Genomic DNA, 12,553 nt, shown 5'->3' with positions numbered 1-12,553 from the left:
AGGAAGCATGGGATGGAGACCCAGAAACCAACAGGATGGTTCCAGGAAATGATGAAATGAGACTGAATCAGGGTTGAGATACAGCATAGAGCAGGGATGAATGCTATAAATGGACAAGGCAGAAGGAAGCCAAGAAGCAGGAGTAAATGGGGGATCTGAGTTCAATCCAGACCATAGAAATGGAGAAGTGTAAGTTGAAACTGGATCTGAGGACTCTGCTTGTGGCAGTAGCGATGGGGAACAGCTAGCCCAGGTGCCACAGAGATGCAGAGAGGATGCTTTTAAAATGGATTTAGGATTAGTACCTGCAATTGAACCAAAAATGCCCTTACTTTCCTCAAGGCTGAGTGCCAGGAGAGGGAGATGAGTGAAATCCAGAGAGAGGCCAAGTAGAGAACTGCCAAACAAGGCAAAGCTTGACTTCATAACGATGCTCTCGACAACTAGGTGATCAGGAAGTGGAACGTTTGTCAGAGAGAGGGAGGGGTAAGGTGGACAGGAAGTAATACCATGATCCCCCAAAACTCTTTAATTTCCCTAGTGACAGCAGTACAAAACTTTCTTAAAACAGAGGTTCCCTCGGTTGGTGGCAGTTTCCGCTGTGATTTCTGACACAAATGTTAGCTAACATTCTCAGTGGGAAAAGCTCACTTTGCCACCTTTCTCTCTCTTGTGTGTCTCCCTTACTGCTCACACAGAACACTTCATTTCTGACACTTCCGGTCACCGAATGTGTTGCGGTTTTCCCCCACACCAAGAAATTTTCTGCAACAGTGATCTCGGGTGGCCTTGACCTTCTGAGGCCTGAAGCAGGATTTCAGTTCCCAGCCAGAGACTGAAGTCAGGCTGAGGCAGTGTGAGCTCGAAATCTGAGCCACTAGACTGTGAGGACAGAGAGACAGCGACAAGGCCCTGGCCCTGAATTTCCACATAGAGACAGAAAGGAGCGAAACAAGTAAAGTGTTTATTAAGAGAAAAAGAGAGTACTGTACTTGTGGAGACATACACGAGTGGCGTCAGAGGGACAATCGTGCCCTCATGGTAGTTTAATCCCTTCTATGGGGCATTTCTTCCTGGTATTCTCTGGCCAATCATCTTGCTTTGCTTGGTCCTGAGTCTGTGTTTGGTGTATCTCGGGGTTCTCCCAGGTATGCACACATATCTCTTAACCAAGGTACATTCCAGCAAAGAGGCCTGTGGGAAGGTTGACATCACATACTATGGGGTGACGTCCCCTCCTTTTGATGTCCGAGGAGACTTTCTGCGCATGTGTGGTTGGGAAGATGTCCTTGACTTGAAGAATAAGGAATGTGTGGTCTTTTATCTCTTATCTGGGAGGACTCAGCTTCTCCTCCCTCCTGTTTTGGAGTCTCTGTCCTTAGGGGAGGAGCTCCAGCTGCTCAGCCTGGGACTCATCTATCTCCTTATCTCATCACCAGCTGAGTGTCCTAAATTTAACCCAGTTCTAACACTGTCTACCTGGAGATTGCATCAGATCTCACAGGTTAAGAGCTCAGACCTACAAGGCAGCCCCCACATCCCACATCAGATGCCAACCGTAAGTCTAGATTATTGCCTGTGCTTCTGACCAACCCACTTTACACTGGAGGTTCCAACCACCCACTCCTTGAACTTCAGACACCAGTTGCAAGTCCAGGTTGTTACCTGTCCTTCTGATTCACTGGCTATAAATCACAAGTTCCCGTGATCCCTTCTTGGAATTGACTAATTTGCTATAGCAGGTCACAGAACTCAGAGAATCATTTTGCTCACTAGCTCATGGGTTTAGTATAAAAGGATATATATAACTCAGGAAAAGCCAGATGAAAGAGATACTTAGAGCAGGGTATAGGAAAAGAGTACCAATCTCCCCCAGATCTCCATGTGCTCACCAACCCAGAAGTTCTCCAAACCCCATCCTCTGGGGTTTTTATAAAAGCTTCATGACATAGACATGATTGATTAAGTCATTGACTATTAGATATTGATTCAACCTCAAATCCCTCTTGATCTCCCAGTGGTCAAGGAAGTGAAACTGAAAGGTCCAGCTCTCTTATCAGCTGGTTAGTTCTCCTGGAAATCACCCCCTCCCCACCATCTCTTCTAGGCTTGATAGGAATATTGAATGAGAAAAAGTGGTAAATACTTATGATAGGCCTTTCCATTTGATCATGATAATAATAGTAGGAAAAATAAAAGCCATCATTAGCACACGTGCTGTGCTTAGTCACGTCCGACTCTGTGACCCCATGGACACTAGCCAGCCAGGCTCCTCTGTCCATGGGGATTCTCTAGGCAAGAATACTGGAGTGGGTTGCCATGCCCTCCCCCAGGGGATCTTCCCAACCCAGGGATCGAACCCAGGTCTCTTGCATTCTAGGAAGATTCTTTACCTTCTGAGCCACCAGGGAAGCCCAAGAATAGGAGTGGGAAGCCTATTCCTTCTCCAGGGGAACTCCCAACCCAGGAATCGAACCAGTGTCTCCTGCATTCCAGGCAGATTCTTTACCAGCTGAGCTACCCATTAGCATATATGGGGTAAATGATTTTTAAGTGGTAGTGTTTAAAGTTAGTATTAAATTGTTCTGTGTGCAGATGTTATTTCTACAAGTAAAAATATATGAATTGGTTTTAATATAGCAAATGTTTTAAGGTGAAAATGGCAGAAAGAAGGAAGGTGATACGAGGCCAGCAATAGCTCAAAGACACCTGGTCGGTTGTCTGTAACACAACTTCCAGTGCAATCTGGCACCTCCTACGGAGAAAAAAATTATAGTTTGTGACAGTGTCAGCACTGAAAGCTAATGTGAATATAAACATTTTTTGGCCCTAGTTGCTCTAGTTGCTCTAGTGATTAGGAGAGGGATGATTAAAATGGATTATGCTTAGTAGAAAATTAGAGATGAAAATTTTACTGAATGTATCACCTTGGAAAGCCAAGGAGGTATTTGTCTCTCATTCTCAGCATGTGTGGTGTCTGATGTATTTTTTTTAGAGTAAGATGACATGAGACTTCATTAATAATACATGAGTTTATTAAACCTACATTCTGTACTTCAAGAAGTCATTGACTATAGGAGAGGTTCTCCTTTAAGATGATTCAATTCCAAACAAAGGTAAGTTGAGGAAATAGTAGTCCCTTATTGTAGGTGCTACTTCTTGTATTATTTCATTTTAGATTTCTTTAATTGCAAGCAAAAGAAACCTTGCCTGATAAACAAATATATCCAGAGAAGGGAACAGAAGGAAGAATGAAGGGACAGGCTGGCAAAGAACAGGAATGGACTTAGAGCAGGTTAGGGCAGTGGGAAACAGGAACGGTCTTGGTGTTTGGAACTAATGGACAGCCCTGTGAGATTTTGGCATCTCTCTTTCATGATTCAGAGTTCTGGAGGGAAGACTTTAACAGGCTGGAGTCACATGTCCTTGACCACAGAAAAGTAGGACCCTTTTAATTATCAGGCCCACCAACACTGCTCTTTACACAGAAGGAGAAAGAAGTAAGTCCTCAGAAGGAAATTTACATGCTGATACTAAAAGAAAGCAGGATGGATATGTGTGTGTGTGTTAGTCATTTAGTCATGTCTGACTCTTTGCTACCCTATGAACTGTAGCCCACCAGGCTCCTCTGTCCTTGGAATTCTCCAGACAAGAATACTGGAGTGGGTTGCCATTTCCTTCTCCAGGGGATCTTCTCGACCCAGGGTTTCCCGTATGCCAGGCAGATTGTTTACCTTCTGACTTAGGTCAAAAAACAGCAGATGTTCACTCTGCATGTTCAGTTCCAAGTAGCCAAAGGTTAAGAAAGGAAATAAAAGAATGAGCTGACTATCATTATGGGGAAAATGTATTAAATGTATATAATTCATGTTGTTAAGTATTTACATTCATGTATATGTATTTATGTACACACACACATACCCACATACCTCCCACATTTGACCTGTTAGTTTATTTGTGTGACTCTTAACAGTACTAAAATAGTGTCAGAGTTTCAGCTGATGGCAGCTTTCATCACAGACTTCATATAAATTAATCTAAAAATGTGGGCAGTTGGCTCAAAGACATTAATTTCCCTGGTGTCAGGAATACTTGTAATTGGGTTATGATGTATTTTTAATGATGTTTATTATCTTTCAAGTGTTTCTAGAAAACTAAGTGAGACGTGTAGTTTAATTTGATTTAGATCTTATTGGATATTTTCTACTTCTTTGCAAGTACCAGTGTTAGGAGAAGAAGCGGCCACTTTTCTTTTTTCATTTGTTAAACAAAAATGAGTGAATTTTGACATGCTAAGAGGTATATGTGGTCAAATTACCTTAAAAAAATAAGACTGAGAAGATTTAAATTCAATTTGAAAGTGTACCTTCCATCATAGATCCTATAAATCTCTTCAGTTCCTTGATTTTCCTAATGAATTTATGAGTTAATAAAATAGAACATCCTGATTTTCTAACTGTAGGGCTTCCTGGTGGCTCAGACAATAAAGAATGCACCTGCAATGCAGGAGACCTGGATTCAGTCCCTGGGTTGGGAAGATCCCCTGAAGGAGGGCATGGCAACCCACTCCAGTATTCTTGCCTGGAGAATCTCCATGGACAGAGGAGCCTGGCAGGCCACAGTCCATGGAGTCTCAAAGAGTCGGACACAACTGAGCGACTAAGCATGAAATAGAATATCCTGATTTTTCTAACTATAAAAAACTAACACGAAAAATTTTTCTAACACAGAAAATTGTGTTGAATATTATGATTAATCATCCTTCCTATTTGCCAACAACAAGTTTAACCTGCTTTATTTCACTGAAATGGACTAGGACATTTAAAGAGTTACTACTGGCTGATTTCTTCCGAGGTCTCTGTCCGTTTTTGTTACCAAGGGAACCGTTTCCAAATTCAGCTTAATCTGAGTTTGCCCAGCTGTACAGTTCTTAACTTTGAGTTAGCTGGTGTTTTTCCATTCTCACGAAACTGTGTGCTTGAAGACAGAGGAAAGGTTAAAGGGTCAGCATAAAATGGCTTATTCCTTACTTAATCATTTCCTTTTCCATAAGAAGAGCTAGTCTCACTTTCTGAAACTCAAACATTTGAGAGGTTGTCTAGTGGAACTCCCTTTGATGAAAGGCTGAATTAAATCTGTCACACGACCACAGGCTGACAGCTGTGGCCATAGATCCAGCTGTACGGGCTCTTTGCAATTTTCTTGTTTGTTTTAAACACAAATAGTGTGGAAGTTGGTTCCATTCCAGTTACACAAAGGCCAAAGGGTCCTGATGAACTTAAGATCTAACGAATCCATGTGTCATTTAGATCTTTTATTTCCTTTAAGAAATGTAATCCATTATCTTGATAACACTGGAATTAATTAACAGCTGTGTTTTTTCTAATTTGTTTTGTCGACGTGGAGATTGGTTTGTTTTTCTTGTTTTTTATTTTTTCAAGGTCTGTCTAAAGACCCTAAGGGTAGATCCTCACCCTTAGCTGTTTGTCTGTGTGTCAGAATGTGAAGACAATGTTAATTTGGATCTCATGCCCTACGAGAGGCTTCTGTATTGGTCCTGAAGTAAATCCTATTTTTATTTGATTTTCTGGATCACTAGCCAGGATGAATAGTTTTGTCAGCTGACGAAGACATTCAGATATAGAATTAATTCTGTTATAAATACTCAAATTAGAATAAAGATTCAGATATCTGAAAGTAACAGGGGTGATCAAGGGAAATAGAGGAAGTCTAGACTAACATCACAGGAGGTACTGCATGTCACAGAACTAACATGAAGTATCTCAAAGGTAGGGGGAAAATCTCTTTGCATAATAATGTTTCTTGAAAAGATAAGATTTTTTTGAAAAGCAGAATCAAGCAACTAATTTAGATCAACAAACTAGAGTAACCCTAATGGTGAGTAACCAAGGTTTGGCTCCCTAATTACACCAAACAGCACAAATATGTGGCCCCAAACTCAAGGTGTTTGCTATGGAGACTGTTCTCCATTTCTCATCCCATCAGACCCATTTCAAACCCTTAGCCATCCTGTTAATTCTCTGTTGCTAACAAACTTGACTTGCATGTGTGTAGGTTAGAGCTCCAGAAAGAAATTCTAACTTTGATTGTTGTCTAGATATTTATCTTGGCAAAGCTAATGAGTTTAACGTTAAACTAATCCTAAATTTAATCCTTTCCTTTTGATCTGAAAATATAAATACAAGAAAATTTTTTCTAGGTTGATTTCTCAAGGAAAATAAAAGGCAGAATTTCAAAGTCAATTTCATTTGCTGATATACATAATTAGGTAGATTGCCTTTCTTCTTCCTACTGGGCATAGGGCAGCCTGACTTGATTCAGAAAATATTATACACAGAGGAGGCACAGCCCTATTTTTAATTTCAGTGCTTTTCCTTATGTTATTACTTCTTTTGCTTCCAATAGAATCACTAAATATCAAGGTTGGTTTGTTTCTAAAGGAAATTTAGATAATAAACATGAAAAACATGTAGGACAGTTTCTAGCACATGAAAAATTTAGTATCGTTGGTTTGGTTGGTTTGGTTGGTTTGACTTGATGTTAGGATATATTTTGGGGTAAACGTCTGTGGTTATTTTCAATCATTTTTGAGTAAAGAGAAATCTGTATTTGCCTGGCATTGGTGGTTCCCTTAACACCCTCACATACTTTGTCTCTTTGGTCTTTTTAACAACACTGCCCAAAGCAGGAAGTTGCTCTTTGATTTGATTCAGTCTCACTAAGTCTCAATTTAAATGACTGTCCAAGTTACTTAGCTGGGAAGTAAGAGACCCTGGGCTTCCAACTAGAGATCCTGACTTCTGATCCTTTACAAGGGGATCCAACGCACAGAACTGTTTAAGAAACTTACCAGGTGTTTACGGTTCCCTACAGAGCTCAAAATACTTTCAATAATAAATTGCTAATTGTTTTTCCCTTTCTTGCTGACATTAGCTTCTAGAAGCACATACATAATCTGTAATTGTATTCCCTGATCTCCTATCACCAATGTTTTATTTCTCTTTTTTTAATTACTTGGAGTTGTTAGTGGTTCAACTTCATGCACTTTTCTAGTTTCCCTCTTTGGTGGATTTTCAAAGGATAAACACTTTTAAAACCAAGCAACTCCCCAGTGTTTTCACAGAAGCATAAGAGTGTTGAAAGACCAAGTTCATTTTCATGATGATGAAACAAATGATCATTAAAGAAAATTTGGAAAATGCAAAAACTCAAAATAGCAAAATCCTAAATCCCATCTAAATAAAATTGATAATATATGGAGTTTTTTTTATTTAAATTTTTAAAATCTTGTGCAGTTATTCAGTGTGCAGTATTTAATCCCACTTTTACTTAGCAACAATACATAAGAAATTTTGCTTGTTTTAACAAGCATATATATTTTTTCTTAGAATGGATGTGCCGTAATTTCCTAGTCATTCCTTACCTTTAATAATTTATTGTTTCACGTTTTTAGCTATCCTTGTTCTTCAGATTTTATTACCTGTCAAAGATCTAGGTGTTCTGAACTCAAATTCTAATGTCACAATATGTGAGAATCTGGAACCATTGTCAGGATAAATGTCACCTCCTTTCATTGCCTTTCCTTTTGCAGCAATGCCATATTGAACATGGACTCCAGCCTCCTCACATTCTCCCACGAAAGCCAATCACATGCAAAATGTTGTGACTTAACTAACTTTACTGAATATTTGAAAAGTTACAAGGGGGAATCATGGCATGTACCACACAGTTATTCATTAATTTTTTTTTCCAACTCCTATCCTAATTTCAATGTCTTTTTAGATAGAGCCTCCACCAGCCTGCCTGCCTTTCTTAGCCCTCTTTGATTAAGGCAAATATATTTTCTCTGTCTTGTTACAAAGGGAATATTGCAAAGATATTCTTGTTTCATCTTGGATTATATGTGTGACTATTTCTTTAAAATTAGTGTCCTAGATGAAATCATAAAAACTTATTTACTCAACATATATTTATTGAATACATACTATTTGCTCTCTGTATCCATTAAATTTACAAAAGTGCTTTAAATCTATGACTAGTGAAAATTTAAAACTCATGGCCTTTATCTACTTAACACGTATGTAATAAGTACTATGGGTATAGCATTGTTCTAAGAGCATAGCAAATATTACCTCATTTAATTAGATGTACCTCCTACTAAAATGTCCATTTTACAGGTTGGGAAACTAGTGGTACAGTCTGAGGTTGTTGTTCAATCACTCAGTTGTGTCTGACTCTTTGCTACCCCATGGACTGCAGCACACCAGGCTTCTCTGTCCTTCACTGTCTCCCAGAGTTTGCTCAAACTTATGTCCATTGAGTCGGTGATGTCATCCAACCATCTCATCTTCTGCCACACCTTTTTTCTCCTGCCTTCAATCTTTTCAGCATCAGGATATTTTCTAATGAGTTGGCTCTTCACATCAGGTGACCAAAGTATTGGAGCTTCAGCTTCAGCATCAGTCCTTCTGATGAGTATTCAGGGTTGATTTCCTTTAGGACTGGCAGTTATCCTAACTAAAATAACACGTCCCAAATTCCATAGCCTATAAGTTTCAATGCCAGAACTAGGAGCACTGGAATTCTGGTTCTGGAGTGCATGTTACACTCTCTGTTGAATCTCAGCATGGAAAACCTGTACTCATATCTCCTTAAAACAAGGCTGGGGGGTCTAGGTTCTTTCTTAGATTCCAGAGAAAGGTCTAGGTTAAACATTAAGTCACTGGATTTTTTATGCATTCAGTTCAGTTCAGTTCAGTCGCTCAGTTGTGTCCGACTCTTTGTGACCCCATGAATCGCAGCATGCCAGGCCTCCTTGTCCATCACCAACTCCTGGAGTTTACCCAAACTCATGTCCATTGAGTCGGTGATGCCATCCAGCCATCTCATCCTCTGTCGTCCCCTTCTCCTCCTGCCCCCAATCCTTCCCAGCATCAGGGTCTTTTCCAATGAGTCAACTCTTCGCATGAGGTGGCCAAAGTATTGGAGTTTCAACTTCAACATCAGTCCTTCCACTTCAAATGCTTAGATCTTCAGTGTCTAAGTACTTCTATACTCATTTGATTTTGAATTATAATTATGAAAATAATTCAGATCTTTGTGATGGAACACTGTGTTCCTGAAATTAGAATTTTTAGCTAAAGCATGGACAATGCTTACTTGGACCAGTAAACAGCTCCTGGCAGCCTTGGTTGTTACCAAGATGGCAGGTTTACCAATTGCAAGGCTTAAACTTGTGCTGGTGTTCCATGAGAAGTTGTGGAATAAGGAGCAGGGAAGAAAGCGTTTGTTTTCATGACAGGAGCCCATTCTTCTGCTGTGAAGTTGAATTGGAAGAGAGCTGTGGGTTTGGGGTGGGGGGGTAGATCAAACAAATGTCTTCATACCATATCAGGAGAATAGCCTTATTCCCATGGCGGTACAGCACCAGCCCTGCCACATAATAATGGGCACTGGTGGGTGCCTTTTCCCATGCCTCAAGTGATTCTTAGAACAGCTAATGAAATTCATTACTCATTTGAGAGGAAAAGAGTAAGAGTAAAAAGCGCTATAAAAATCCAATCCAATTCAGAGTAATCTTGGCACATACCTTCTCCCAGTTGGTGCATTTCCAAAAGCAAGAAGCACATTAAATTCAGGAGGGACAACCCAACCCTTGTAAAGCTGTAAATCTATGCTGCTCAGTTCCCAGTTTCACTCAACGTCTCTGTAAGGAGCAGTAGTGAGAAATTAACTGATCCCATCATCCTTGTATACATCTGTCTCTTTGACCAAAACACAGAACCAACAGCTCTCTTGCTCCAGAGAGAACTACTGGTTGCATAACCTGGATTCTCACCATCACAGATGCAGAAAGCATCCTTGGCAAACATCACCAAATCCTGGGCTCTAGGTACTATGGAAGGTATCAGGGTTATTTTTATGTATAAACCTCATATATTCCAAATAATGAAACATTGAACATCTTGAATATTACCTACCATTTAGCACATTCTCTGGAAAGATGGGGTTTTACTTATCCCGCAGAGTCCAAAACTTGATAAATTATATGAAGCAGAGCTGCTAGGCTTTGCAGCCCCACGTCAGGACAACCTCGGTGCAACATTTTAAACAGGAAAGGTTTAATAATGTCATTCATTAATTGTCTGTCATGTCAGAGCCTGAAATGAATAGATAAAAATATACCTTCCAACAAATGCTTACAGGCAATGCCATTTATTGTGTATATTAAGAAGAGTTTAGGATTTAGTTTTCCTGTGGTCTTATTAATAACCCATGATTTATCAATTTTGATTTTCCTATTGTACTAATTTAGGTGGGATTAATTTTGGATAGAGTTTGGACCCTAGTATAATTAAATAATAGATAAAAAGATCATCTTCTTTGAAAGGTATCTTTGACATGAGGTTGTTTATTAATGCTCAAATTTTTGACTAATGGGAGATAAAATTAAAAGGATAGTGAGAAGAAGATTATAGAAGACCTTCTAGAACACCCTTATGTCATTTGCCTTAACCAATAAATTACCATGTGCACCAAACCATACTCGCACACTCCTATTCATGCAGGTGTGAAAAAGGGAGAGAAAAGAGAAAGTGTAAGTACTCACATCCTGAGCTGTTGATAGAAGGACATGAGACACTTGAGCTGAAGAAAGTGAGGAAACAGGGTGTAACCAACCAAGTTGATGGCAGAGATAAGACACCCTAACTCCTCTACAATGCATTCTGTTTTACTTGCTACATTTCCTACACAAACACATTACTGGGGGAAGGGGGAAGAAGTTCCAGAATAAGCCAGGTATTTCAAACTTGAAGGCTTATTGGAGCAGCTGGCAATATAAATGTAACATTATGATACAAATGAACTTATTTACAAAACAGATATCCACTCAAAGGCTTAAGAGTACTTATGATTACCAGGGGGGAAGGGGAGAGGGGTCGGGATAGTTAGGTAGTTTGGGATTGACATATACACACTGCTATGTTTAAAACAGATAACCACTGAGGTCCTACTTATAGCACAGGGAATTCTGCTCAACGTTATGTAACAACCTAACTGAATCACTTTGTTGTATACCTGAAACTAACACGACATTGTTAATCAAATATACTCCAATATAAAATAAAAAGTTAAAAAAAAATAAATGTGACATTGTAGGATAAGAGGTGATAAGCTATTGAGGACTATTGCTGACCTGTAATGATATACCACTACTCAAAGACACTCAAAGCGAACTAAAAATATAATAAGTGAGCCAAAAGCAACATCTGGAGCCTATATTTGCCTCTTGAGCTAACAATCTCTGCTCCTTGGAATTAATTTTTGCCTGGGAAAATAGGCAATTGGAACTTAAAATAAGTCTAAAATAGAATATGCATATCAAAAGGCAGGGGAACGATGCAAGAAGGACTTTAAAAAAAAAAAAATCACCCATCATGCCATAGTGTCTCTGTATCTTCTACTTGAAAATATCTTTCACTAAATAGATTATGTTGGGCAACTAAATTTCTTCTTTTCTCCCAGCTCCACACGGAATTCTGTATTTTCATTTGCTAAATCAGCAATCTTAATTGAAGGGCCCTTCCAGACTGAGTATTCACTTTTCATAGTCCTCAGTTTACTTAAGCATTTGTAGAATGGGTTTGGTTTGACTTTAATGCAGAAAGCACATAGAAATCCTTGTTGTTGGTCCACTGTGTTACATTTCGTTTTGTTTGTATTTGGAAAAAACATTGACTGCTATGTTGAGGAGCTCATTAACAGTTAGTAAAATATCAGTAACAGTTTCTGGAGCTTTACCAGCACAGATCTTCTAAAGAAGGCTTTAGAAGTTGAAGCTAAATCTGCAGCTTTGCAGAGTGGGGAGGTGTGGGATTGATGCGAAAGGGTCTGTTGATGTCATTGACATGGCCAGTGAAACAAATTTTTTTTCTCATTCATGAGGAAAAGGGGGCAACAGAGGATGAGATGTTTGGGTGGCATCACCGACTTGATGGACATGAGTTTGAATAGGCTCCAGGAGTTGGTAATGGACAGGGAGGCCTGGTATGCTGTAGTCCATGGGGTCACAAAGAGTCAGACATGACTGAGCGACTTAACTGAACTGATGAGACCACTTTAGGATGCGTATTTCATGGCAACCACTCTAGCTTCCAGGAGCCCCCAAATCATCCAATCACCTCTTTTTATTTAGTTTGCATGAATGCTTCATCCAAAGGCTAAGGGAACTCAAACTGTGTCCTTGGCCTTCTGCAATATTTTATTCTTTATTTTGGACTCCAAGTTTCTCACTTTGTGAGTTTTGTTTGGGATAAACATATCAACCATACTATGAAACAACTGCCTTCCTCCCACTGGCATTTATCTCTTGGGCAGCTTCTCTGAGGGGAGTGCTTTTCCCTTGACTTCAGGACTATAATGTGATGAGACTACCTGGCTATTTTTTCAGATTCTTCTCCATTTTCACCACACTATATCCATAATAATTGTGTTGTTCAATTTTACTAGAGAATTACCCGACTTCTGTCTA

General features: G+C 39.5%; 1 protein-coding gene across 7 annotated transcripts in view; it reads left to right on the top strand.

The window, feature by feature from the left end:
• DOCK10 (dedicator of cytokinesis 10) overlaps positions 1-12,553 on the top strand; it is a 305,040-nt gene that overhangs the window by 116,288 nt on the left and 176,199 nt on the right. The gene's annotated exons all lie outside the window — the stretch shown is intronic.

The sequence above is a fragment of the Giraffa tippelskirchi genome, chromosome 3, assembly GCF_054371585.1.
Source record: "Giraffa tippelskirchi isolate mGirTip1 chromosome 3, T2T-mGirTip1v1.2.pri, whole genome shotgun sequence".
Lineage (NCBI taxonomy): Eukaryota > Metazoa > Chordata > Mammalia > Artiodactyla > Giraffidae > Giraffa > Giraffa tippelskirchi.
The sequence above is the reverse complement of the archived record's forward strand: the minus strand, read 5'-3'. Positions and strand labels throughout refer to the sequence as shown.